The 27,796-nt window shown below is 43.9% G+C and overlaps 1 protein-coding gene and 1 pseudogene across 2 annotated transcripts in view; one reads left to right on the top strand and one right to left on the bottom strand.

The window, feature by feature from the left end:
• LOC308330676 (uncharacterized protein) overlaps positions 1 to 25,568 on the top strand; it is a 94,644-nt gene extending 69,076 nt beyond the window's left edge. Inside the window, exons 6-9 of the mRNA XM_080785640.1 lie at positions 8,030 to 9,772; positions 9,909 to 10,057; positions 11,679 to 11,911; positions 25,301 to 25,568. The gene's annotated coding sequence lies outside the window, so the exon portion shown is untranslated. The remainder of the gene's footprint in view (positions 1 to 8,029; positions 9,773 to 9,908; positions 10,058 to 11,678; positions 11,912 to 25,300) is intronic.
• On the bottom strand, positions 59 to 27,796 carry LOC308330900 (glycerol-3-phosphate dehydrogenase, mitochondrial-like; annotated as a pseudogene). The gene is made up of 13 exons: positions 27,791 to 27,796; positions 25,319 to 25,400; positions 23,563 to 23,687; positions 22,646 to 22,727; positions 21,760 to 21,947; positions 14,441 to 14,605; positions 13,264 to 13,408; positions 11,699 to 11,905; positions 7,930 to 8,111; positions 5,869 to 5,974; positions 2,199 to 2,333; positions 1,947 to 2,112; positions 59 to 98 (listed from the first exon to the last, which is right to left on the bottom strand). The product of its transcript is annotated as a glycerol-3-phosphate dehydrogenase, mitochondrial-like (transcript).

Consider the following 27,796-nt stretch of genomic DNA (forward strand, 5'->3'; position numbering starts at 1 on the left):
ACACACACACACTATTCACCTCTAATACTCTCTGAACATCCTCTGTCGTGATTAAGCCCTTGTTTTCTTTGTCAAACTTGTGGAACCTTTTCATGTACCTGTCAACAGAAGCACAAGGCATAGCTCAGCGTAATCCTCAGAAACAAGGTAGGATAAGCACACAATTCAACTTTACACCAAGGTGTTCTAGCCTATTTAACCCATTAAAACCGGAAAAGCATCTGTGTACGCATTAATTTATACAATGGCATCTAGCATGATGATTGGTTTCATTATTGTAACGCCCAAACCACACCTATGCATAATGTAATAGGTAGCGGAGGTGTTTGAGAGATTTAGGCCTACCATTAGACAATATATTTTATATAGAAACCCTGGGAGGGAGTGTTAACAGATCCAATGACAAACAAGTGTCCGCTCCAACCTAAAACAAATAGTGTAATATAATTGATTTCATAATCTGTATGAAGTAATTATCCAATGAAGTGCCTTCATGCAACCTGAATAAGACCAACAGCACGGTCTGTTTGCTCTCTGTCTGTGAAAATGGACACTCAGAGGTCAGTTAAGTAAAAGTATCAAAACTGCAATGTAGAACTACTCCGTTACAAGTAAAAGTCCAGAATTCAAAATGTACTTGAGTACTAAAAGTAAAAGTACAAAAGTATTGGCATCAAAATGTACATAAAGTACTAAAAATAAAAGTATTCATTATGCAGAATGTCTCATTTCAAGTTTTGAAAATAGCAATGCGTTGCGAATCGTGATGCGACGCATTGAATTTGTCCGCTTGTAGATGGGATATTTTGAAATAGCCGAAATATATATATTGGGCTGAAGTGTTTAATGTAGGCCTATGTTTTGCAATGATAATCAAAGTAACTGGTAGTAACTTAAAGTTTTCAAATAAATGTAATGGAGTAAAAGTACAATATTTGCTTCTGAAATGTAGTGGAGTAGAAGTAAAATAATTGGAAATACTCAAGTAAAGTACAAATACCTCCAAATTGTAGTTAATAAGTATAGTACTTGAGTAAATGTACTTAGTTACTTTACACCACTGCCGGTAGTTGACCATCAACCACATGACCGCAACATCCATGGTTCAATTCAGGCTGCACGTCTTTCCCCTTCTCTGCCCTTGCTAGAGTTAATCCCATTATATTTGAAAATCTCAAAACAATACGTACGTGTTTGTTTAATTGTTTCTCACAAAGATGATGTAAGGAATATGAGGCCATTATTCAAGTCTGAATTTAAGAAATATTATTAGGAGAATGACAGGAAGGGTGAGGTCCGATCTACAACTACAGCAGAATTGAACGACATCCAAAAGCACTGCTAGGTGAGATGCTATTAATAAAGCAATACAAACAAAGCTCCAGACGGGAATAGAAAAATCAAAACAATGCCTATTTAGTGCTCACGCAGGCAACGTGAATGGCTTTTGTGTGTTGCTTATTATTGCAGTCTCAGTGTAGCAACAGTACAGAGCAAATCTCGGTAATTAACCTATGGTAATGACAAAAGCCAATTTATGGCTCTTAAAGATCAAACGTATGTGGGTTAATGTGAGGTCAATCTAATGCATGTGCGAGAATACCAGAGCTGGAACAGCAATGGCTGGATGGGAAATCAGGGTTATTAGGAATGCTGCCAGTGGGAATAATGTTGTCAAAAACATCCATTCTAACTTAGACAATAATGTATAAGTCGGTGTTGGGAGAAGCTTTCACATCCATTGCATGTGAGCACGCGAGGAATATTGCACTGTATAGCCCCATTCATGCACTACAACTTTGATCCTACTGTAGCCTACCTACTGTATATGGTGATCTTGATGAAGAAATTGTGTCAAAAGTTTTGGTGTTATTCTTTAATTAGATAGAACTGTCCTTATTTGGAACTTAGCAGTCTTCTATATGAACAATGTTGGTGAAGTTTACCTTCTTCACGTGTTCACTCCAGTCCAGTTGCCTCCCCATGAGCTTGACGATTGGAGGGAGAGCCTCCTCCGCTGCCTGGACATTCAGGAAGCCCAGTCGCGTCCTCCGTGCGATCACGTCAATAGCTGTGCAGTGTGCACGCATACTCCTTTATGGCATATTGAACCTAGAAACGACGCTACAGTCAGACAACCTCCTCCATGAACTCCCAACTGCAGATCACTCACATATTCCATGATTTACACTTGCAACCTCGCTCTCGATGTAAGGGAATTCTGACACAACAAGGCGCCTGCCAACGATGGCCCATCGCTTCCCGGTCACGTGGGCCATCTCGGCTACTTCGTAGGCCCTGCCTCCGTAGGTAGAGGCCAGATGTTGGGCCACCTGGACACAGAGAGAGAGAGACCCAACAGGCATTAGATATTCAGCCAGACTCCGGAGCCCACTGACAGATCATGGCTCCCAGGGAGTTACGCTGCATTTAAATAGCACCTTTTGATATTAGATCAATACGACGGATTAACAGTCAAGTCACTCATGGGGAGATGCTGCGGGGAGACAGCATGCTTTGTCTACGATACATTCTGTGCCAGAGCTAAACAAAGAAGTTATTTCAATTCCAATGGTTGTGTTACTTTTTTCACAAAAGGTCAAGCACTGTCAAAAATATCAGCATATTGACCTTTTTAAACATTCCGGAAACACTGGGATCATAGATTATGCTTTATTCTCCCCTTTCTTGCCAACTAAAGGGTTAAAACTCATTCACACCAAGGTGCAGGGGGCTGAAACTATGCTTGTCATCTGCAGGTCATTTTACAGTTCATTTGAAATCTGACATGGCATGGACTGTCCTGTGTGATGTATTGTCAGGAGGACTTTCGAGGCAGCACACAGCAGCCTCTGTTAGCACTCGAGCACATCCTCTTAGCTATCAACACGCTAATTCACTCACCAGCCAACGTGAGCACTTGTCCCATCATTGGGATGTCAGGGTCCTGATGTCATTATTACCTTTCAACCAGTTTTACTACAAATATCACAACAAACCAATGTAGCAATAAAGAGAACCTTGACCTGGGCCCTATTGATATGCAAATGCCATGCACAAGTGATTCTATGTCAAATCATTAGTAGTGAATCAGGCGAACATGTTCTACATTTGTAAAATAAATTGCCTATCTACAGGCGCATCGCATTGCGTCGTGAATCGACAATATTATCTAAAACCTTGAAAAGATTTTAAGTCAAAATAAATAAGTAAATAAAATCAACAGAAACTAGAAAAGTGTGCACAGGTCTCCACCAGGCCGGTTGCCTACCCAGGGCCCGCAAACTTTGTTCATAGCCACTTGGATCTGAAACATCTAACTCATACATCCTGATTACACGACCCCAGAGATAATGTGTACCGATCTGTGTGAGTTCTGGTCAAAATAAAGTTTAAGTAGTCACAAAAAGTGTGTTTTGAAGATAACTCACTATGGCAGAAAATGTAATCTGGCACAAACAGGGCTTATAAATTGCATCTAAGGAATCCAGGGGGAAAAAATATGTTGTTTGTACAACCTATTCGGTTCAAGAGTTATAGGCTAAAAGGTGAAGTGGGCTGTTGTAGCATAACCATGAGGAGATTCTTCCTATATGCTTAGTGGGAAACATTTCTCAGCAATTGGGTGCTGCATTCATGACGTCATGACGTGTGGCATGACGGACCCCTCGTCCCCTCCAGGAAACTTTTAAAGCCAATCGCTGGCACGCTGCATTCAGGATTTGAGGCCTTTTGTCCAAAACGGGCCACTCCTGCTATGCACATCATGGCTGTGACAGCTTGTAGATCTGTTCTTTTGAGGCACAAAGGAGACAGCATGCAGTGCAGTAGGAATAATTAACCCAAATGTGACAAAGTCATGTCATGTCTTTGGTGCCTGCCTGCAGAAATGTAATACCACTCGCACGCTATTAAAGCGAAGCCGAATGTGCGCATATCGTACCGGGGATCAGCTGATAAAAGGGAATGGCACCCGCCAAGCTGATTGGGTTGATGGAGGTGACACCCTAAACACACCCATGACTAATTCAGGGCCGTTTCGCGCACGCCACGGTGTCGGAGCGCGCATTTTACCTTCTTCATAGTGGCAAAATGACATTTGCCACGCCTTTACCTCTTAAATTCTGTCATATTACATGGTGGAAAATAGGAAGTTCAAAATGGCACCCATAATGTGTACCGATTGGTGTGATCTATAACAGGCCAATGTGAGAAAATTAGTTTATCGCCAATCGCTCAACGGTGCTGGAGATTAGCTGTCCACAGACAGATGTATGAACACACACACACAAGGACACAGGGACGGACAGACAGGGGTGAAAACATAGTCTCTGCAACACCTCCCTGCATGGTTTTGGGTCGTTCGTAGCTTGCACAGGTGTGCAGCGCATGCGCACTAAGGCCGCACATAGCAGGTAAAGCGTTTCCAGAAAGCCTTGGTTGGCTACGCAGTGCACAGCAAATTTGGCGACCTTGCTGGCTTTGGGAAACACCACATGCGTAGATTCTCTAGCCTGGGTAAACCCCTCCCCCCTCGCCAGATTTGCATTCAATGAAATGTTGTCCAGCAGGGGGAGTGGGTTTACCCAGGCTATAGATTCTCTAGAGCACAGCCTTAACTGGCTTCGGGAAACGGCACGTAAGGCCTCCAGCAAACCTGTTTACCGAAAACATTTGTAGCCTACACACAACTGTTCTACGCAGGCGTTTGAAAGAGCTACCTGGGGGCGGTCGTAACACCCTTCGCAACGACGTGTGTGGTGTGTGGTGACTTTCTTTATCTCATTTAAATATAAAAACTTTAATAAACTTTAAATAAATAAATGTAATAAATATCTCAGCATCATCTAGAGAACTTTAGCTAACTTGCCATATTTTTTATATACGTTTAAGATTATCGAATCGCTTGTGACAGTCCATTTAGCATATAACTCCATGCGTCGGCTTCATTTTGTGTTGCTGTTTCCACTGTGCTCAAAAGAAGGAAAATGAACTACCAGAATGTTTGTTTAATTTCACAGTTTGTATATATTTAAACAAGATGAAGAAACTCACCACTCCCTCCCTCTTCCATCCTCCTCCTCATTCTTCCTCTCCCTCTCTCACTTTATGCATTGGAAGCTGCTGACAACGCAACATATGGGTAAAACCCGATGTGTACATAATGTAATGTCACAGATGATCCGATCATCTTAAAGAATATTAAAATTATGCCAAGTATAGCTACAGTTCGATAGGTGAAATCATTTAATTACAGTTTGTTTAATTTAGAAGTTTTTATAGTTAAACTTAAGATTAAAGCCCCCAAAGCACAGAGAGACGGAGAATTGCTAATAGCCTACTGTAGGTGCCACATATACAGTAATACATGTTGGCAATAAATGTAGGCCTTTATGAAAACACTAAAAAACACATAAAGTAAATAAAATAAAATAACATTTGATTGTGGGTTAATAGGCCTACATATTAAAGAGCTTATAATCAGCACATCTGCACTGTCTCTCTCTCTTTCTCAATAGAAACTGATAGTCACTCGACCATATTCTCTCGCATTGAGAGAGAGAGAGAGAGAGAGAGAGAGAGAGAGAGGTCTTTGGGCAGCACAACTCACTATAAAAAAAAAGAACAAGCAAGATTATATTTCAACAAGATGTCTGGAGTGGAATGAGGAGCTGCAGCTCTGCTAATCCCTGAATCTCTGTGAGGAATAATGATATAGCTAGATGATGAGAAAAAAGGGGTAAAACAAGGGTATATGTGCAGTCACAGTTACCAATACAACAGTGCTTAAATCTAGTTAATTGACCGCACGTAAGCTCCCTGCGCAGGTTCTTGTTGATAAACGCGCCCAATAACACTCTCCTCCACCTCCAGACTGTAGGATGTGGTTGGTGTCCAGTCTTTGGCTCCCTCTAGCATGAGACCCACCGTCCTACTGGGGCCCGGAGTCAAACCATGGGCTTTAACGGCTGCTCTGCCATGGAGCGATGGTCCATTTACCTCTTCATCCATATTTAAAAAATAGCAAATATAGATATCAAAGAGATCAAAATATACAAGGTTTTGAAAGTTTTTGAATAATTTCAAAAACTTCTTCTTTTCTTTTCTACATTACCGCCCAACCCGGCCCAGCCTGTATGTATGAGGCCTATTAACTCAGAGCAAGGCAATTGTCTTTCCAACTTGCTACAAAAATCGCAGGGTTCTGGCTAGGCAACCAAATGTTTGGGGTGGCCTATAGTGCTGGCCTATAGCGCTTCAGTCGCATGCCACATATAGGCTCTGGCCTGACAGCACGGCGCATGTTCGAGTCCCGTTCATGATGACCTTTGCTGCATGTCTCTCCCTCCCTCTTTCCTGTCAATCTTCACTTGATACTATCAATTAAAGCAGAAAAAAAACTAAATGTTTCCCAAATTCTCCCATATTTAGTCCTGTAGGCGGCGCGCATGAGCAAACGGGTTTCCGGACATGGTCTGATGCAATATACATCACAAATTTGCGGCACAGCTCTACAAGGTAACAACGCCTCGCGACTTCACATGCTGTTAGCTTCAAGATCTGTTCTTTTCCCTCATGCTTTCAACAACGGCCCCTCCCCTTTTTACTGGACATACTGACAGCTAGACAGTTCTTCCCTAAATCGACATCATCGCTCTATGGAACTGCTTAGTACCGACAGGAGAAAATAACCTCATATTCTGCATATTATAACTCGCTGTCAGTGTCGGCAGGGTTAGTGGGTGAAAGCGAGCCACACCATATGAAAAATCTGAAAGACATGTTTTGTTTAATGAGTATAGAGATACTGTGCACCGATTTGCGTGATGTTTGGACACAATCTGTAGGAGTACTGCCAAAACATTTGTTTTGCAAAAACCTGCCTCCTAGTGGCGCTAGAACAGGCCCATGCGAAGGTTTCTGATCTGGCATCAAGGGATGTGTGTGCAGTTTCGCTGCCATCATGCCAACAGTGCTGGAGATTAGCTGTTCACAGACAGACGCACGGACGGAAGGACGGATGGACAGGGTGCAAAACCTGTCCAAGTCTTGCGGAGACAATTAAAAGACCAACTTTGGATATAACTTGTGAAACTACTCTAGCAATCTTGCCAATAATACAGATGTCCAATGTACTTAGATAATCTATACAATGTTAAAGTCAATCTATCTTCTGTGAATGTATCTTCATACATATTACAAAGTAGATTTAATTACTTTTTCCTTATTTGAAAGTGGCTGCTCTGTTGGGGTAAAATAGGCTCTATTGTATAGTAATTATGAAATGGCAGAAACATTATTTAATTCTACAGATATCATTTTTACTATCACTAACAGTAGGCTGATCATTAAATAAGCAAAATAAACTTGTAATATACAGTACATTTTAATCTTGGCTCAAGAGGGGGGGGGGGTGCAATTCTGTAGAAAGTTTCACGACGATCTGTCCAACGGTGCTGGAGATTAGCTGTTCACAAACAAACACATGGACAAACAGACACACGGACAGACAGGGGCAAAAACATAGTCTACGACCTTTATTTGCCCGACCTGGCGGAGACAATGACATGCCCAAAATAGGTTGAACTTGAAAGTGTTTTTAACACAACCAGACACTGGTTCATAGTTCTCAATGTTTTGCTAAAGTCATTTTCAGAACAGGGATTTATTTTAATTTTATTTTCTATCTATCTATCATATACCCTGAAGAAGGCAACCTGCTTGCCGAAACGTTGGTTTATTAAAGTTTCTAGCATCGTGACTACGAGCTGTGCGTCCTCTTTTCTTTAGTCAGAAGAGGGATTTATAACAGAGGCACAAACAAAAGCACTAGCAGCATCCAAATGAAGCCTTTGTCTAATATTATGCTGCTCGTTCAGCACAGTTAATGGGATATAGGGGATTTAAAGGCAAGTGAGTTGATAAAACATAATTGTGTGCGTGTGAAATGAAATGTGAAACATGAGCAGACTAACCCGCAATGGTAACCAGGCCACTGTCATTGATGTGTACAATGTGGCCCCTGCAGATAGACTGGGTGTCCTTGGAGTTGGGGTCTGTGACCAGGGGACGGATGCCACTCCAGGCTGCCAAAACGTCCCCTCGTCTCACTGCATCACACAGAGACAACGGGGACACGCATCCATGTGAGAAAATGAAAACACAACTGAGGTGGGTGGGTGCAGGAGTTGCTCGCTCTCGCACGCACGTGCGCATGCACGTACGCACGCACGCACACACACACACACACACACACACACACACACACACACACACACAATCTCTCTCACATGCATGCGTGCAAACATAAACACACATATTACATGATAGACACTCGTGCACAAACCAAAGTAAAGTGTGATGTCTATTTCTTGTCTTTTTACAAGAGCCAGAAAATACAGTTGCAGCTGTCTCTTTTCTTCTGTAATCCAGTTGTTTTATATCATAGTGACATAAATAATTAAATGTTAATATGCTGTAATGTATCGATTGAAACATACCTGCCACTATAATGGGGCGGTTGATATTTCTGAATAAAACAGTGACAAACTTGTTACCAAAGGGCAATATTTAAATTTATGACAGTTGAGTAGCTATGGGGTGGAAAGCCTCACATGGGCAATAAAACGTGCACGAATTAAGACAATGCCCATTTGTGGCTGTACACAGTCAAAGTTATGCATGATAAACAGGCTCTTGAGCTGCATTAACCTTGGAAAAACTGATAATGCAGTGTTACAGACCTGTTTTTATGGGTGAACTAAATCACTTTTTTAAACCTTTCCTACAAAAGAAAAAATAATAATATAATAAATGAATAATAATAATAATAATAATACTTTTCCCCAAAACAATAAAAAATATTTTCATAAAGGAAAAATTGCAAAAATAAAAACATTTGGGAACTGGGATATTTATGGGCTCCCCTTTTCTGCAGTCCTCCTGAACTGACACCAATGGCATACAACACATACTGTACGGTATGAGCACAAGAAAATAATTATATTTTTAATAGAAAGTATTACAATGGACAAAGGAAAGACACGTTTCCTGGGTGACTTAGTGCTTTGTGAGGAGGAATATAGGATTTTCTAAGACAGAAAATATTCAGGGGGGGAAAAAATGGTTTTCCATTCTTTGATTCCAAAAACACAGTCAACTGATGGCTCCTTTGTTCGGCTGACTCACGATGGGGGAATGACACTGTGGTGCACTGTGGAAAGATTCCATCACAGAGAACAAGAAAAAGAGAGTCTCCGAACAAAAAGAGCCCAGTCTTTAAAACACGCACCAGCCACAGTCACACTAATGGACACACAGTGCTAACGGAGACTAGCGCTGAGTGCAGCAGTGTGCTGTAGAATCCTCAGTGTTCATTTAACTCTGAGAGTGTACAAATAGAACCATTTGGTCCATTTGTACACTCAGAGTGGGTCCATTAATTTTCGTTCCATTTGTACAATGTTGGAGTTAATTTAACGAACACTGGTGATTTTACTCTGTGTGTGTTTGTGTGCACTGTGCATGTGTGTGTGACGGAGTGTGCGTGTGAGATGCTGGTGTCACTGTAAGAAGCGACGGCGACTCCTCTCCCTTAAGGGGAGGTCTGGAGGAGACACTGGCGCTGTCCATTTGCCGGAGGTGTTACTGCCATGCAACGTGACAACCCCACCCCATCACCCACCACCACCCCCATGACCCGAAAGGCGCCCCCCAGCCCCCTCCTCAGACGGATGAGTGAAGACACCGGCCCGGGCACAAAGGACCACAGGCAAGGACGGAGTACCGATGGCAGAGTCCCCCTTGTCCGGCTTCTTCTCGCTCGCTTTCACACTTCTGTCTCCCTCCTCCTGCTCCTCATCCTCCGCTCCCCTCCTCATCTCTCTCTCTCTCTCTCTCTCTCTCAGGGCTGCAGGGCCTCGCTGCTCACTTTAGTGACCACAGGACTTTACCAGGGTCTCGCCCAGACATACGCCACATGTCACCCCACTGCCCTGGAGCCCCCCACACTGGTCTGAGGTCGGAGTTGGAGAGCTGCTGTGACACACATCCGCACGTACGCACACACACACACACACACACACACACACACACACACTTGCCTTTCCCCTCTTTCTCACTCTGATTTTACAGTGAACGCTCTGTAGGAGGATATATGGATACAAATGTCTGTCTGTCTGTCCCAGGGCTAATCTCGCAAACCGATCAGTGGCAAATGTCTTGTGCATGATGCCAGTTGGCCAATTAATTACCTTCACGCACATATATAAAACACATGTTTTATATATTTTTACAAATATTTAATTGAAATTGTATTATCGAAAGTCAGGCTAAAACCTTGCCCAAATATGGAGCCATAGATTGGCCACATGAAGTCCGAGATCGACATGGGAGCCAAGCTATTGTCTAATTTTATGTCCAGCTATCTGTCCATATCTCTCACAAACATACACACAATAATGTTATGTCTATCTCTTTTCCATGTTCTGTACAGTACATCTCACTACCCCCACCCTTTTAGCATATAGAACACAGAGCTAATATTGAGGAATGTAGAAAACCCTTATGGACTAATCTTGTGCTGAGTACAGCCATGATAATGATGATGGATTAGAAATAAGACGGCGTATTGGGATTACAGTGCTATTAACTGGCCAGGGGAGGCGGACGAGGAGGCAGACCGGTATCAAGCTAATCAATCAAATAATCGGGACAAGCCCTTGTCTACCAGAAACAATTAGACCACTTCTCCAAAAATCAATAGCCCTGCATTCTGTTTAGATACCCACTGGTCACTCATTCAATAAAGCCTCCCCAGGTTTTGATAAGCCTGCCAGTCGTCAAGGCCATTGGAGGCTCTCCAAGAGGGAAGGAAATACATCAAAGAGGCTCCAGGATGGCCTCATAAAGATTGCAAATCGAAAACAATATAATTTAATGTTGTAAAGTTTTTTTCCCCTCCCTCCCTCCCATCCACTTCCTTAAAAAATGTCTCATGCGAACAGACCGGTGGTTCAAACTGGCGGGAGTTGACGGACGATGTCTATTTTGTCTTAAGTGAAGGGACGACGCAATCTACAGGAAAACAAAAAGATGGAATCAGGGTGGGGGATAGGGTGGATATAGTGGGGCTCAAAGTTGCTCAGAGGAATAGTGGTAGTGGTGGCAGTGTCTCCTGGTTGCTGTGTGCCTCCCCATACATAATTAAAACAGGAATTTGTATCTGTCTGCACTCTGTGGCCTCCTGATAAATTAATATCTGGTAGAAGTCCTACACAGCCATCAGATTAGCTCATTTATTTCTGTCAGCTGCTTGCTCCATCAGCTATTTGTAAAACAGGGAATGGGGGGGGGGGGGTTGGGCGGGGGGTTTGGGGGGGTCTGTTTTCTAGACGTATATTTATCGTGGTAAATGGCTGTTATGAATTAGGCCTGATTCCCTAACGTGTGCCGTAAGTTGTAGGCGTGCACTCAGTGATGACTAATTTCTTTATTTTCTGTTATCTCTGCCTGTGAGAAATGCTCTGTTAGTGCTCTGAGGTTAGTTGTAGCCTAAGCATCACTCCCTGTCCCTCTATAACCCCACATACACAGGTACACGAATAGGTTAATGTTGTTAAAACGAGCAGTGTGTGTGTGTGTGTGTGTGTGTGTGTGTGTGTGTGTGTCCGCTTAAGTACTGTACATGTGTGTGTACGTGTGCTAGCCACCTTCACATCTGGACTGAGGAAGTTGCGGACCTCAGTGAGGATGAAGTTGATGTCGTCCTCCGAGGGGACGGGGTGTGGCGTGATCTCTGTGGGCGCGTCCGTCGTCCTGGCGATGGTCATCCTCTCCCAGGGCAGGAAGAAGATGACGCGTCCGTCGTGAGTGGCCGGGTCCAGCAGCGCCCATGTTGTCGGGACTATAGGTGTGTATGTGTGTGTGCGGAGGGTGCAAGGGTAGCGGAGGGGAGCAAACAAGAAGACTGCATTAACCTTTGGTCTGCCGGTGGGGGGGTGGGAGGGAGGGGGGTGCATGAGCTGGCTGGCTGGTGGGGGGGACACCCCATAATCAGGCTCCTGTCAGCGCTGTTTCCAGGAGATTAATTCTGCTGGTTTCAATTCCAGACACCGCTCCCCTAGCCTTGGCCCGGAGTGCACATATTGTCCTGTTTAAAACACATGCACAGGGCGCTGACTCAATTTAACACACAGGAAAAGCATAGGGGGAGAGAAGTTGGGCTGGGGGGGCTTGAGTCGTGCTTTAACCCCCCACCCCTGTGAACACAAATAACAAGCATCAACGTGAAAGTAGAAATCCCAGATCTAGTGGAGGCAGTGAGGAATCCAATCAGAAAGTCCATTTGCACCCTCTGCCACGGGATAGTCAGGCTAGAGCTCAGTTTAGAAACCTGGATGTAGTGCTAAAAATGACATACAGTACTAGATGACTTCCTGATTTAGGGGATCTTGATTCCTCCTGGAATCAAACCAAGAAGAGAAAAAGAAATGTCAGGAAGAAAAGACAGCATCAATAGAGCCTCTCGGTAATGCTGAGCACTTGCTCATGTCGATGTCGGAGCGAGTCATATGGGGGGAGACAGTTGGACCAGCCAGGACCTGCCTGGTTGTTGTGGACCAGTCAGGACCTGCCTGGTTGTTGTGCCCTGAACTGTTGCCTGGGTCTGAACCAGTTGGACCAGCCAGGACCTGCCTGGTTGCTGTGCCCTGAACTGTTGCCTGGGTCTGAACCAGTTGGACCAGCCAGGACCTGCCTGGTTGCTGTGCCCTGAACTGTTGCCTGGGTCTGAACCAGTTGGACCAGCCAGGACCTGCCTGGTTGCTGTGCCCTGAACTGTTGCCTGGGTCTGAACCAGTTGGACCAGCCAGGACCTGCCTGGTTGTTGTGGACCAGCCAGGACCTGCCTGGTTGTTGTGCCCTGAACCGTTGCCTGGGTCTGAACCAGTTGGACCAGCCAGGACCTGCCTGGTTGTTGTGCCCTGAACTGTTGCCTGGGTCTGAACCAGTTGGACCAGCCAGGACCTGCCTGGTTGTTGTGGACCAGTCAGGACCTGCCTGGTTGCTGTGCCCTGAACTGTTGCCTGGGTCTGAACACTTTTTACTGCCGTTGGCTAATGAATTGATCAGGCAGCAGCGCTAAGGAGAAGCAGGTGATGTGTGTGTGTGTGTGTGTGTGTGTGTGTGTGTGTGTGTGTGTGTCAGTGTCAGAGGGGGGGGGGGGGGTCAGTGACAGAGACGTAGGGGCCCATCGTTAGTTACCTGTAATAGCCCGGAATGACGATGTGCACCCCGGCACTGGGCTGACAGATGTTGGGGTTCGTCTGATCATCCATTTTCCGTAGCACGTCCGTAAAAGGTCCCGTGGCATTGATAACACATTTGGCTCTGACATCAAATTCCTGCCCTATGAAAGAAAACAGCATCAATCACCAGGGGCTATTCATCTGTAGCTGGTGACAAGCTGGATTATTAATTTATCAGCGAGCACCCCCCCCCCTTCTCTCTCTCTCTCTCTCTCTCTCTCTCTCTCTCTCTCTCTCTCTCTCTACCGTAATAGAGTGGCTTGAGTGTGTCCATGGGAGACTTCCCAGGATTGTAATTAATAGGAAACAGACATACCTAATTTCCCTCTCGCCTCTTTGTGTCACAGAGCAGCCCGGGAGCCAGTGACTGAGGGAGTCTTTTGAGAGCGTGGAGGGGCAATGTTTGTTAATGTGATGCTTGATGTTGACGAGCTAATGTTGTATAATGGGGATGCATATCGAAAGGTAGCACAAGGCTAGTAAATGATCTGTTTTGACAACAAGCTGAATGATGGACTACCCTTCCAAATTTGACTCTGGTGACACTGTCAGGGAAAGAAATTGAAACAAGTTTGTCAGATTTTTTTCCACATGAACTTGCGGCCCACATTTTCTGTGCGGATGAAGAAAACGGGGTAAAAAAAAAAAAAAAAGTGCTCTTCAATTCATCCCGACTGTCTAAGCCCCTTCTCCTTATATGAGGCCTTCCTCAAAGAGCGACATCCCCTCAAAGAGCAGACTACCGTCTTTAAAAACATCAGGGGGCAGTCGTGTATTGAGATCTTCAAATCTTGGTTATTCATGAAATGTTTCAGAATACTGTCTCTCTCTCCTAACTGCTTTATTCCTCCAAAGCCACCCCTATGCATGACATTTAAAAGGTACGTAAGGCCATTTGGAGTACGCTAATTCCACCTTATGTCCCTCCCTACCCAGATCTCTAGTAGCCCTCTGCGCCATAAAATGCTTATAAAATATTAAAAGCCCCCTGCATTAGATGTGCTATGACTATGTGCAAAATAGCACTGATTAACAGCGCTTCCTTTGGCGGTGCGGGGAGGGGGACCCCCCGTTGTGAGGGGGGTCGAGGCGAGAGGGAACAGAGAGACGGGGGAGATGAAGGGGGCTTTTACCTGTGATCACGTCCCTGCAGCGCGCTCCGAAGACCCGCTCGGTCCCCGTCTGAGAGTCTGCCCTCTTCAGTAGGTGCACCACTTCAGTGTAATTGGCTATGGCAGCCTCGTACCTGGCAGCAGTGAGGGCGATGGCGAGGTTCATTCGAGCGTCGTTGTGCTGTCCTGCAGCGGGGGGACAGGACCAGAGCAGGGGGATGTGAGTCACCCCGAGCCTGTGACTGGTGGTATGGAAGTGTGTCGGAACCGATATGTCACATCTGTCCCTGTCACTTTACATCAGCGGGATGGCTGCTCCGGCCACACAAGGAGCAAGCGCACTTAAAGCCACAGCGGCCCTTTGGCCTGAGCATGGGGGTGGGGGCTCGGTGCCCCCTCCCCTCTTCCACTAAAACCACCTCCCCTCCCCTCTACTGTACTGGGAATGGAGAAGCGGGGAGGGGGGTGGGGGGGGGGCGTTAGGGTAAGGGGGTGGGTTTCCTCTGGAGAAGGTAGAGGATGATGGCATTTGGGAATGTGCATTGAAGGAACTGGGTGTGTATGTACTGTGTGGGGCTGCATATACCAAAAGCAACGAGGTAGGAATTAATAAATCTGTCATTTGAAAACCTGTTCCTGTTTTTGCACACAAAGACTAATCAACAATTTGCTACCTTTTAAAAGCCACACACACACACACACACACACACACACACACACACACACACACACCCCCATACCCGTTGAGGGATACGACATACCCATGCAATCCCTCTCTCTCTCGGCTCCCTCTCTCCCCCATTCTCTCTCTCGGCTCCCTCTTTCCCTCTTGGCTCCCCTCTTTCTCTCGGCTCCCTCTCTCCCCCTTTCTCTCTCTCGGCTCCCCTCTCTCTCCCCCTTTCTCTCTCTCGGCTCCCCTCTCTCTCCCCCCTTTCTCTCTCTCGGCTCCCCTCTCTCTCTCCCTCTCTCCGCATCTCTCTCTCTCGTCTCCCCTCTCTCTCTCTCGGCTCCCCTCTCTCTCTCCCTCTCTCCGCATCTCTCTCTCTCGTCTCCCCTCTCTCTCTCTCGGCTCCCCTCTCTCTCTCCCTCTCTCCGCATCTCTCTCTCTCGGCTCCCCTCTCTCTCTCCCTCTCCCCCCTTCTCTCCCTCTCCCCCCTTCTCTCTCTCGGCTCCCCTCTCTCTCTCTCGGCTCCCTCTCCTCCCCTTCTCTCTCTCGGCTCCCTCTCCTCCCCTTCTCTCTCTCGGCTCCCTCTCCTCCCCTCTCTCTCTCTCGGCTCCCCTCTCTCTCTCCCTCTCTCCGCATCTCTCTCTCTCGGCTCCCCTCTCTCTCTCCCTCTCCCCCCTTCTCTCCCTCTCCTCCCCTTCTCTCTCTCGGCTCCCTCTCCTCCCCTTCTCTCTCTCGGCTCCCCTCTCTCTCTCCCTCTCCCCCCTTCTCTCTCTCGGCTCCCTCTCTCCCCCTTCTCTCTCTCGGCTCCCCTCTCTCTCTCCCTCTCCCCCCTTCTCTCTCTCGGCTCCCTCTCTCCCCCTTCTCTCTCTCGGCTCCCCTCTCTCTCTCCCTCTCCCCCCTTCTCTCTCTCGGCTCCCCTCTCTCTCTCTCCCTCTCTCCCCTTCTCTCTCTCGGCTCCCCTCTCTCTCTCCCTCTCCCCCCTTCTCTCTCTCGGCTCCCCTCTCTCTCTCCCTCTCCCCCCTTCTCTCTCTTGGCTCCCCTCTCTCTCTCTCGGCTCCCTCTCTCTCCCCTTCTCTCTCTCGGCTCCCTCTCTCTCCCCTTCTCTCTCTTGGCTCCCCTCTCTCTCTCTCGGCTCCCTCTCTCTCCCCTCTCTCTCTCGGCTCCCTCTCTCTCCCCTTCTCTCTCTCGGCTCCCCCGTGTGTGTGTGTGTGTGTGTGTGTGTGTGTGTGTGTGTGTGTGTGTGTGTGTGTCAAGGAGTGATTCTTTCCTTTCTTTGTTTTTTCAATGGAACCAGGCCGGGAGAAGGCCATTAATTAACAAACTCTTTGCAGCTGAGCCTCTGCCTTTTAATGTGGCGATATCATCTGCTGCTCAGCTGCATGCATGCTCTGTGACTGTCCCACTGATTTCAGAAGTCAGAACAAAAGCTGCAAACTTTATCGTGTTGGATAAATGCATTATAGCAACATTAGGCTTATTATTATCCAATGTTGCTGGTTGCCTTGTAATCTATAATATTAACATCAAAACAAAAGCCTTATGGGAAAAAGGATCGCTTTAGGTTATTCTATTCTATTATTCTAAGTCCAGAGGTAAGTCATACTAACTAACTAACTTACTTCCACTGAGTCAACTTGCAAAAATCGTTAATGCCCTAATATATATATATATATATATATATATGGTACAGTATTTAATGAATGATGCAGTGCCGTGGCCAATTGGAACACATGCCCGCTGGGTACGGGCCGCTCAGAACTAATGCCCATTCCGAAAGGCGCTGATTGCTTGGCCCAGCCCTGGGAACGCTGCTTGCAGTGTTCCTCGTTCAACAGTCATATACTGTACATAGATACATACTTAGAGATTTCTTGAATTCATTTACAGATTATAGATAGGTGTTGAAAATAACTGTTCCCAGTCCTCCCAGCTCTACTTTTCAATACATCAACGTGAAGAGAGAGAAAGCTATAGACAGTGACTGGTCTACTTGTGAAGCTGAAGATCCGGAATCCATTTAATGAACAGAGGAATCTAGTTTCAAGATTTATGGATTAATCCCTCCTCAGCTTTAAAATACCAGAGATCTATATTCAGAGTCACAAGGTCGCAAGTTTTGTAATTTAAATGAAAGGGTCTAAAAGGTGACAAATGAACAAAGCCCAGTTTCATTACGAAGTGATCCTTATGTACATCTGTGAAGATTTATTGCTGGACAATCCCTTGGTTCAAAGTGAAGAGAGAATAGAGATGATTAATCACTTTTAATGTTGGTGTCTCGGGTGACTTTCTTTCTATTTGTTATTGCCAGGGAAGTTCAAGTCCTCATTGTTGGCTGGGGAGAATGTTGCTACTTTGCAGGAATGAGCAGGGTCTTTTGTGCCCTGATTTATTTTACATTTGAGCGACTTGAGGCAAGCTAGTTAGCTAGCTGGTGGGCTCTGCTGCTTAATGCTACCACATGCTGGAAGCCATTCTGCCACTAAGGAAGAAAAAAAAAATTGCAAACAAATGTGGAAAAAACAAGGAAACAACAGATTTAAAGGCCACATTTTAGAATGAATTACATACAAGAGTATGCACCCTGCCATGATGTATTAGGGAGACCATGGAATACACTTCTTCATCTCTGTAGGGTGAATGTGACCATTAGAGTGTGTGGCAAACTTGTGCTGCACGTGCGTTCACGCACGCACGCACGCACACACACGCGCGCGCGCTCATGATCGGCTAGGCACCAGTAGGCAGTGCATGATCCTTCAGAGATTGCTGGGGCTCACAGTGACCTTTGACCCCATGATTCAAAGCTCTCTGTTGTGAATGTGTCACAGATTGGCACCGGGCACCGTGCTGGAGCATTATCACTATGTTAAATGTCAGGAATTCCAGGATTAGTCCGATCATGGGCCCTGGGATTTATGAATGAATTGCACAGCAAGGCTATAATAACCTGACACTCTGACGAAGATAACAATAATGATGATGATAATTATCATCAGCAATTAAAAGCCCAAACGGCCCAATGATGTAGCAGAGCTAAATGAGCATCAAAGCTCCCTGGAGGAGATGACATGGGAGAGGGAGAGGAGGCCCGCCCCCCCTCCTCTCCATGCTCCCACCACCACCACACATTTACAGCCTCCTGGAGGTACAAAACTCAGTGGGGTGAGAGGAACTCCATGGCCGGACAAAATGCTGCAAAATGACAATAATGACAATGAATTCCATGTCTCCCAGTCATATAGCTAGAGATGCTTGGCTGAGCCGACTCATCCGATTAAATTGTTACAGGTACAGCAGGAGATTGAGTTATTATACCAGATGCTTCTGTCAACTACTCACTCCTCTGTTGGAAAGGGAGCAGAGGAAGGGTAGATACAAGAGGCAATAACACAGGGAAGCCATACTGAAATTAATCTTTAAATTATTATACAGTACATATACCATGCAGCAATGGCATTTATTAACAGATACAGTACTGCAGAGTATTAAATAAAGGATTCCAATAGAATACATTTATTTCATTACATTTCCATGAGGACATTTAGCTGTGTGACCTGCCTCACAACCACTGTTGTCATTTCTTTACCAAACGGCACATTTGCCAAGTCTAGATTGTCTAAGGCTAAAGGGTGTCTACATGTTGAAACTATCTGACCATGATGGCTTAAAGAATCCTGAGGAGATGAACCCAAGCAGTCAAAGCCCCATCCCCAATGAAGAAGGTCAGGATAGAAAATGTCATCGCCATAATGTTCCCCAGTTGCATATGGGGGGGAGAAAAGGGGGAGGGGTATGGTGTTTTGTATTTCATTCACTCTTACTTCTCACTGATAAAAGAAAGGAAAATTAATTTACTATTTCAATTTGATTGTTGGATTTTTTTTGTAGTGTACAGAACAAAAAAAGGCAGGAAAACTGATATAAAACCAAACAAATATAAATTACTCAAGCATAATACCGCCTTTTCCCACTTAGTTCTGCTAAGTAAGTAAGGTTGACAGATCACTGCTCAGATAACAACCTTATTCCCCCAGAAATATGTTGCCTTTTTGCAGTACATGGGAATCCACATGTCCAGAAATGTTAAATGAAGTCTGACAGATAGCCTAGAGAAACAAAGTTGTGAGTTTGCGGCTATGAGGGAGACCTTGAGTGAACAGGACATGCTATATACACCCTGGCTAACAATCAACATATGCTTTGTTTTCCTGATGCCAACATGAGGCACACATAGCCTGGGGAAAGATGGATCCTGGGACCGTTTGGAAAGCAACCCCTACTGGCTATTTTCTGGTTTAAACAATGTGGTTTCTAATTTATTTATGCTCACATAGCCAGCGCGGCAAATTAAACAGCCACATAAAACATACAATATTTCACTTGGATGTACATATTAAAGAGCATATAGCTATTAAAGATAATTCAACATTAGGGAAGGAGGATATTAGAAAATGTCTCTCTCGCTCTATATACAGTGTGTGTGTGTGTGTGTATATATATATATATATATATATATATATATATATATATATAATATTCATACCACACTACCACACACACACTATGTTGTTTTTTTGTCCTAAAAAGTCCTATATAATGCATTATAAGCATGCTTGGGTAAATGCATTATAATCTGCTTAAAACACTGTATTATATAATTATAGTTATAAGAACAAAAAATGCAATAATAACACATTAAGCTTTTTATAATGACTTCAAGTAGTAGTAGTAGGTGAAGTATCATACTCCATAATTACTGGTCTGAGTGGCTTTCTTTTGGCCAGGACCATAGTGAATTGAAATTCTCATAGTAATACATAGTAATATAAGGATTTACAAAACACAATATAATAGATTATAGCAGTGGTTATTATACATTATGAAATAATTACAATGTATTACAAGTATGAGCGTTATAATATCAATATATAGCAATACGTCAATGTCTAGTCATGTCTAGCAATTATATATTACTTTGCAAGTAATATAATACTTGACTTGAAGTAATTCTAAAATGCTTTATGGTGTAGGCCTATTATTGTGTTATTGTGTGTTTGTGTATATTCAAATTATTATAAGCATGTTTACAAGGCATTATAGACTTCATAGGACGTATTACGAAATATTTTAAGTTTTATATAATTTTACAGATAAAATCCACAGTGAAAAATAAAAAGATAAAACTTTGAAAACACAATAATGATTCATATGTGCCTATATAGTACAGTATGCATAATGCAATTTGAGATACCCATCATCACTACCATACTAGAAATAGCATTTCTTGATTTCCTAGTTACACTTACACTTACACTTACTTACTCTGCGATACCAATTGTGATACGTGTTGTTTGTTATTGACTAGACCTTACCCGTTCTGAATATATGAACACCAAATTATGCACATTGTGGGTAATGCGATGTAATAGATCACATTACTGATTGTCCTATCTCGCTATAGCGCACATAGGCTACGGCTACGCTATCGCAAACATAGTGGATTTATCCCCCAAAAAGCATGTTTTTGCAATAAACGTTTTTAAATTCCACATTTGCAGCGCCCCCTATGGATGAAAATGGAATTGCTTTGGGCTCTCCGTTGATTAAACCAGTGGTTCCCAAAGTGGGGTCCGGGGACCCCCAGGGGTACCTGAGGGAGTTCCAGGGGGGACCCATCTAACCCATCAAACTTTTTCATGTCAAGGACCCCCAAATTGACACTACTTAGCCTGTGGACCCCCATTTGAAAAGATATGCCAGGGACCCCCATAAGAGAAGACGTACACATTTAGACGTCTACATTTAGACGTCTGTATACATTTAGACGTCTACATTTAAAATTGCGGCCTGTGCCCAGCACCATGCCAAAGCTTTTTCCTGCAGGAAACACTGCTTGTGGTTGTAAATATATTGTTATCCGTGTTGCGAGGATGAGGGGGTACCTGGAAAAATATCTACCCCAAAAGGGGTACCTGGTCCAAAAAAGTTTGGGAACACCTGGATTAAACAACCCTCGACATGTGAATAAAATTTGGGGTGGATTGGACATTCCATTCATGACTCATTTTGTGTGAAACAGGCCCCTCCCCCTAACTTTGGAAGCCGATTCCAGCCGAACGGTATGGACTATGAGAATTCTGTGGTGTTTTAATCGGATAGGGCCAGGGATCATGTGTACCGATTGTTGTGAGATTTGCACAAAAGCTGTAGGTGGAAGAGCAAAAAGTGTGTTTTGAAGAAAATGGCGGAAAATCTATCCTGACACAAATGGGCGTGGCCTATATGGGGATATGCGGCATGATCCACGGAATCCAGGGAAAGTGATTTTACGACCTACGGTGCAAGAGTTGTAAGGTCAAATGTAAAGTGGGCTGTTATAGCACCACCATGGTTTCTGAGAGAACAAGACTTGATGTAAGTCAATGGGACATTTTTATTCACTAAGTATTAATCAATAATTTGTTAAATTGAAAAAAGGGCTTCATTAAGACCTCCGTAATATTATGGTCAATGCCTGTGTGAAAAGTCGGAGCGATTGGTGCAGCCAGTGAGGAGCTAAGACAGTGTTTCAGACAGACAGAAAAACATTCATTCATTCAGACAGACAGACATTGATGAAGTATACAACCGTTTAGATTTAGGGAAAGATTGCACGTTGCATGGGGCTTACCGTCATAGTAAACAATGGCTCCCACCAGCTTGTCTTTTTTCAGCATGGGGAAGAGTTCCAGAGCTTTGTTCTGGCTGAGGACATAGCTGCTCTTCAAACACTGAGCCCCTGCCACCAGGTCGTACATCTTGATCCCTGCCCAGTAATATGGGAGCTGCCACCACCTGGCAATAACACCCAGAAAAACACTACATCAATAGCCTAAGCAAGACACATTGGTGGGTGGTGATGCTAGCACAGTATCATATATGCTGTATTTTTCCATTATGATATAATTTGCACCCAACTTCTTCACAACGATAAAAAATAAAACTTTGTTTGATGACAGGCCTGTACAGCCGTACAGGATGTACTGAACTCTGCGTGATTGATGTCAGCTGGTGTCAGGAGCAGCCCCGTGCGAACGAGGGGCAGGGCCTGGTACGGTGACAGGTGGCATGATGAGTTAAGGCGGCGCCATGGCCCGACAATGAGAGAGAAATCAGAATCTCCTCTCCCCCACTCAGTAATGAGCCACACCTGTACACTGGTTTTAAATACCAGAGAGGAGCTTTAAATGTCAGGTGCAATTAAAGCTTATGATTCAAGGCTGCACCAATCAAATCAAGGCCTCTGAGTTCACCCAAGTCTGGGAGAGCCGGGGCGCGATGCCGGTGGCGCAGGGGAGCCGGCGACCACTCTGCATTTACCCTCAACCTCACTGGGCCTCTCAGCCCCAAGGTGACTGTCTTTAAAGTTTACTGCCATTCTCCTGAACTTCTCCATCTTTCCAACCTCATGTCTTTACCAAGGGAAAGGTTTACGCACCTGATGGTATATGAGGTGAGAAATGGTACGTCGGCTAGCAAAGATGAGAGGAAAGGATACAGGCCTTACTTGTACGTACACTGGAAGCATTATGGGTCAGATGGGGGGTGACACACATCAGGTTGGACCGCTCGCGGAGGGCCTCTATCACCATCATGGTACTGGAGGAGCCAAGATGGTTAAAACAGATCATATCCTGGAAATATAGTGATGTGATTTGAATGATATGAAAAGTGATATACACTGTACATATTTAAGTTTGAAATACATATATATTGAACATGAAAATGACAGCATATTTACCTAATAAAATGATCCATTATGTACTGATTTTTGATGGGGAAATAAATCCTCAGCTGGTTGATTTTGAGAGATTTCAATACAGTATATTGGTTGTAAAAGGAACAAAACAAATACTGTATGGAACAGGCCTTAATTTGCCTTCTGTTCCAGACATATAGTATATATCAGCTATACTTTACTTTAGAGCTGCTGACTAGGCAGTAGTGTTCGTTGCAATCACACTAATTGGTCCCTTCCACTGCTCACCTCCAAGACCCCAGCATGTTCATACAGATAGCAAAATAAGGCTCCAAAGGAAAACACAAGGCTAGAATAATGAGATTCCTCAAGTACTCCGAGATGTAACAGAAAATGGTGACATTTTAGCTTGAACCTGGCTGACACGTCTTAAACAATTTGCAGACAAAGGGAGACACATATGCCTTATTTCCACCTACTACTTTGAAATAATTTCTTGTTTTAATTCCCCACTTTGATAATGACAGAGGTGGCGTTCCAGCCATCTAGCCAAGTTGTAAGAATCCTCTCGAAACAACTTTCAAAAACCTCAGGCAAGCAGTCGTTCAAGGCAAACATGTCAGGGCCTCTCATGAATGAAAAATGAACATGGGAGGGTAAATAAAGCAATATGACCAGAGGGACCAGGAATTCCACAGATAAGTGTCAGCTGCGGAGAAAAAATGAAGCATTTACCTGTTCATAATCTAATTTCATGATGGCTTTCTGTAGATATCGGACTCCTCCGTGAATGAGCTTGGTGCTGCGGCTGCTGGTGCCTGATGAGAAATCGTCTCGCTCCACAAGGGCAGTTTTGAGATCTGATGGGTGGGAACCAAGGCAACATATCAGCACCGAGCTGATATTTGGCTACTTATTGTCCCAAATCTTTAGAACGCATCCTGCACTCCTCACATATGCACGTCCTTCCACTATAATATTCATGACGGGAGAAATATTGTGAAGTCATGCATATTCCATTGGGTAAAAAAACAACATCATTTCCCTCCTAGCACGGCAGTGTGAACCACAAAAAATGAATCAAAATGTGTTGAGATTGAGAATAAAAAAACTCACAAACTCAGAAGGGAAATCTATTAAGCAGCTAATTTTTCTTCAACTACAAATGTGCCATGTGTAGTTGATGGAAACTACATGACTTCCATGACATCCTTTAACATTGAAAGTGCTCCTGAGTTTGACTATTAGAAGCTTCTTCACTTTCCCAGACGGTCTCTTAATCCCAGTTTTGAATAGAAGAAAGGGAGAATAAGCGTGGATTAGATGGGGGGGAAAGGGGGTAGGGGAGCAACCCCCCTCCATTACACCACCATTAGACAGCCACAGTACATAAAGGAACAGAACAGTTTTAAGACGGCCCCCAACCAGCAGCAGAGATAATTGATTTAGTATTTAATGGTAACCGCAAGAGGATGTGCTCCCTTGTTGGGAGGGAACTAAAGTCAATCTTTCAAAAAATTTGCCGATTAGACTTTGGCCCCTGGACTGTTTAAAAGGGAGAAATCCTCCCATTCTAAACATGGTGCTGCTCTGGACTTCCTAACGGGCATCAGAAGCGTCTTACAGCGTGATCCCCTGGGAGAGGACTTGGAAGCAGATTCATCACAATGGTTGAGGAGGATGAGGTTATGCAACATTAGGATGCAGAATACCCATCTGACAACACGAGGAAGAGCTGAACAAAAGTCTGCCGCCAGAAATCCTCTCAAAAAGCCCATCCCGAACGCAATGGCTGTTGTACCAGTTGAATCATTTGGACTAGTCTGTTTTTCTTTCACTCACAAAACTGTGAGTGATCCATTTTGTTGGAATTTATTAGAACTTCTTAAGCCAGACACCTCTTTCACAATCTTCGGACTACAGAGAGTGCCTGCGATAGGAAGCTGTTATCTGACTGGATGCCATATCCCTTCACTAAATTATTTTCAAATACTGTATATTATAAATCTATTTTTAAATTTCCAATTATGCTAAACAGCTTGACTTATTCTATTTAAGGGTAGGACTTTTTTTTTATGCAACTGCAAAGTCAAAACAGAAATGTTTGTGTTTGAGGTAGAACACCTACTTTATTTTCTTTGCATTGCGAGTGTTAGGCTGAAGCATTTGAATATTGTGAGCAGATATATTCTGTCTAGGTGCAGAGTGAATCACATGTTTTGTAAACATGCAAGCAGTATTAGAAATGAGAAGGTTATAGAAACCGACTTGTCAATGAAACAACAAGTTTCAATTGGCAGTGCAAATGGAAACTGCATGGGGGGAAGTTAACACTTAAACGCCATATAGGCTACAGTACGTTATTGACCGAAAATAGCCAATCTACAAGCTCACAATACGTTTTCTCGCAATGTAAGCTTGTGTATCTGCTATTTATGTGATGCCTCTATGTTTATGTTTCCTCTCTGTCTAGGGCAGTGGAAAAACATACTCCGTGGCATGGCGTCTAAGGCACATTCTGATCCTGTGGCTCCACCTCCAACGACGAGCACGTCAAACTCCTCCGTACTACTCTGGACGGGAGCTCATCCATGAGGAACATGTTCACCTGTTCAGCCGCCTCCACGTGCAACATTCGGGCCTATAGCATCGAGGCGAAACAAAAGCAGCCATCCATTTCATTGTCATATGACTCCGGGGGACAGTGCACATTAATAAATGCTTTTCATTATTATGCATAAGTCTTCATATTCCTTATGATGGATTTAGGGAAAAAAGAACGCATGCATTTTCTGTGGTGAAAAAAAACAAACAGACCGACACCATCAAGCAGTAAAAAACAATAAATCAGATGCTAATTTATATCCCCCCACCCTGTAACATTTCAAAACATTGTCTATCTTCTAGATTATTCACTGAAATCTGCATGCCACATGCAGGTTTACATAGAGATAATAGGCTAATTTGACGAATAGCAGGGCGTAAAGTTGCTAAAAAGGATGGCACACTATTACCTAAAACAAACAAGTCAAGTAATAACAAACGACATGCATTCATGAATTCCATGCAATTGTTTACGTAGTGTACACATTGCACGGGCACAGTACTATCAATACTATTTGTCACCAAGCAGTGATGCAACACACTAGAGTGAGTGCAGTATTCGTATAAACTGAGATTGTATTCCAGTGTTCTTTATCCATTGATGCTTTGGGACAGAGACAAAAAAAAGATAATATAGCTGCAAGCAGCGATAAGACAAGGCCAAGCAATAAGAAAAATCACAGACAGACAGACAGACAGACAGACAGACAAATCAGGTTTAAGCGTTTTTCAACCTGCTCAAAATGGCAGAAAATCGAGTTAACTGGTCAATGTGACAGATGTGTTCCGCATGAGTCAAGTGTAAACAAGTTCCATGGCTTTTGGCCAAACGAGGCCTGTTCAAAGTTTTCATTTTCAAACGATTGCTATAGCGCCCCCCTTTGGCGAACTGGAGTAAAACTGGTTTCAGCGATCTATACCATACTGTAAAGTTTCATATACATGTGGCTCTGCATAATATGTAGCCTATTAGGGGCAGAAGAAGAATTTCATAAAACTGCAATTTTCATTGGCTCATAAAACCTAAATTTTTAAGATGTTTTGTCGATATAGGTTCAGAGTTCATGTGTAAAACATTTCGTGCATTTTGATCAAAGATCCTGGGATTTTAACATCATTCAAAAAATGTATATCATTCAAAATGGTGGGAGATCTAAAGGTCAGAGGTCAAAAGTCAGACCAGGAAATTGTTCGGCATGAGGAGACGCATATGTGTGCACCATAGGCCGTTCGGGCTTGGACCTTAGAGTATATATTAATAGACGGCACCGGATTTCACTGCCTTGTGGAACGCCATGCCCATCCAATGCAAAGAAACTGCAGTTTGTAACAGAGAGGAATATATAAGATGAGTCCAAGCTGGTGTCTCAATTTTGTTTCTGTTTATTAATTTATGAAATAGGGCTTAAGAGGTGAGGAGCACATAGCAAATTAATATGTATCCAAGGTATTGAACTGTACCAGGTAGGCAATGCTTCATCGGCACCATAACTTGTTCACTGCGCTGCATGGATTGCACTACACTAGAGCCACTATAGGAGAACAATCCTCCATCCAGCCGCTTAAAGGAGAAAGCTATGCAGCTTAGGCAAAGCTTGAGACAATTCCCTCACCATATATTCTAGGAATCTTTAGTTGGACTGAAATGGATTCACAGCTAAATCTGTGGCATTACTGTCAGTGGATAGCCTTGATTAATCCAGGCTTCCATGCCTGGCAAAACCGGATATCACAACTCATCTGGCTTGGATGGCAGAATAAAATATAATTGAGTGTTTACTGACAGCAAAAACACATCATATAGTCATCATATAATCTTAACTCTGTGCCATTTTAGGCTGTGCATCATTATCATTGGGCCACACCACATGTTAGTGATATTTAATATATTTAGCCAATGGCAACAAAATGGTGAATATGTGTCCTTAAGGCATACATTTGTACAAATTATGAAGATTCAGTTTAACCTATTTAGACTCTTTACAGCCTTTTATAATTTAGATAGCTTTTTAATCAAAGAGGATGACAAAGAAACTAATGGTTTGTCTGATTTTCACTGGGGCACGATCCAACTAGCAATTGATTGTGGCACCAGGGACACCTGCAGCTTCAGAATACATTTTCACTTTCAGGAGGAGAAAGGGAGAAAAAAAACAGCACCATGAGGAAATATTGCCCCACGACATGAATATGCAGGGACTTGATACCAGCAGTGTCATTACTAATGTTGCTGCCAATTACAGAGCATGTCATGACACTGTGATTCATGAATATTCATCGCTGACTGATATAGACAGCAGTGCTATGTGGAAGCCTCAATCCCCATTTTACTGTCTCATTGTCAATGGTGAACAGGTACCTCCAT

The sequence above is a fragment of the Protomyctophum bolini genome (assembly GCF_963924005.1).
Source record: "Protomyctophum bolini genome assembly, chromosome: 16".
NCBI classification, from domain to species: Eukaryota; Metazoa; Chordata; class Actinopteri; order Myctophiformes; family Myctophidae; genus Protomyctophum; species Protomyctophum bolini.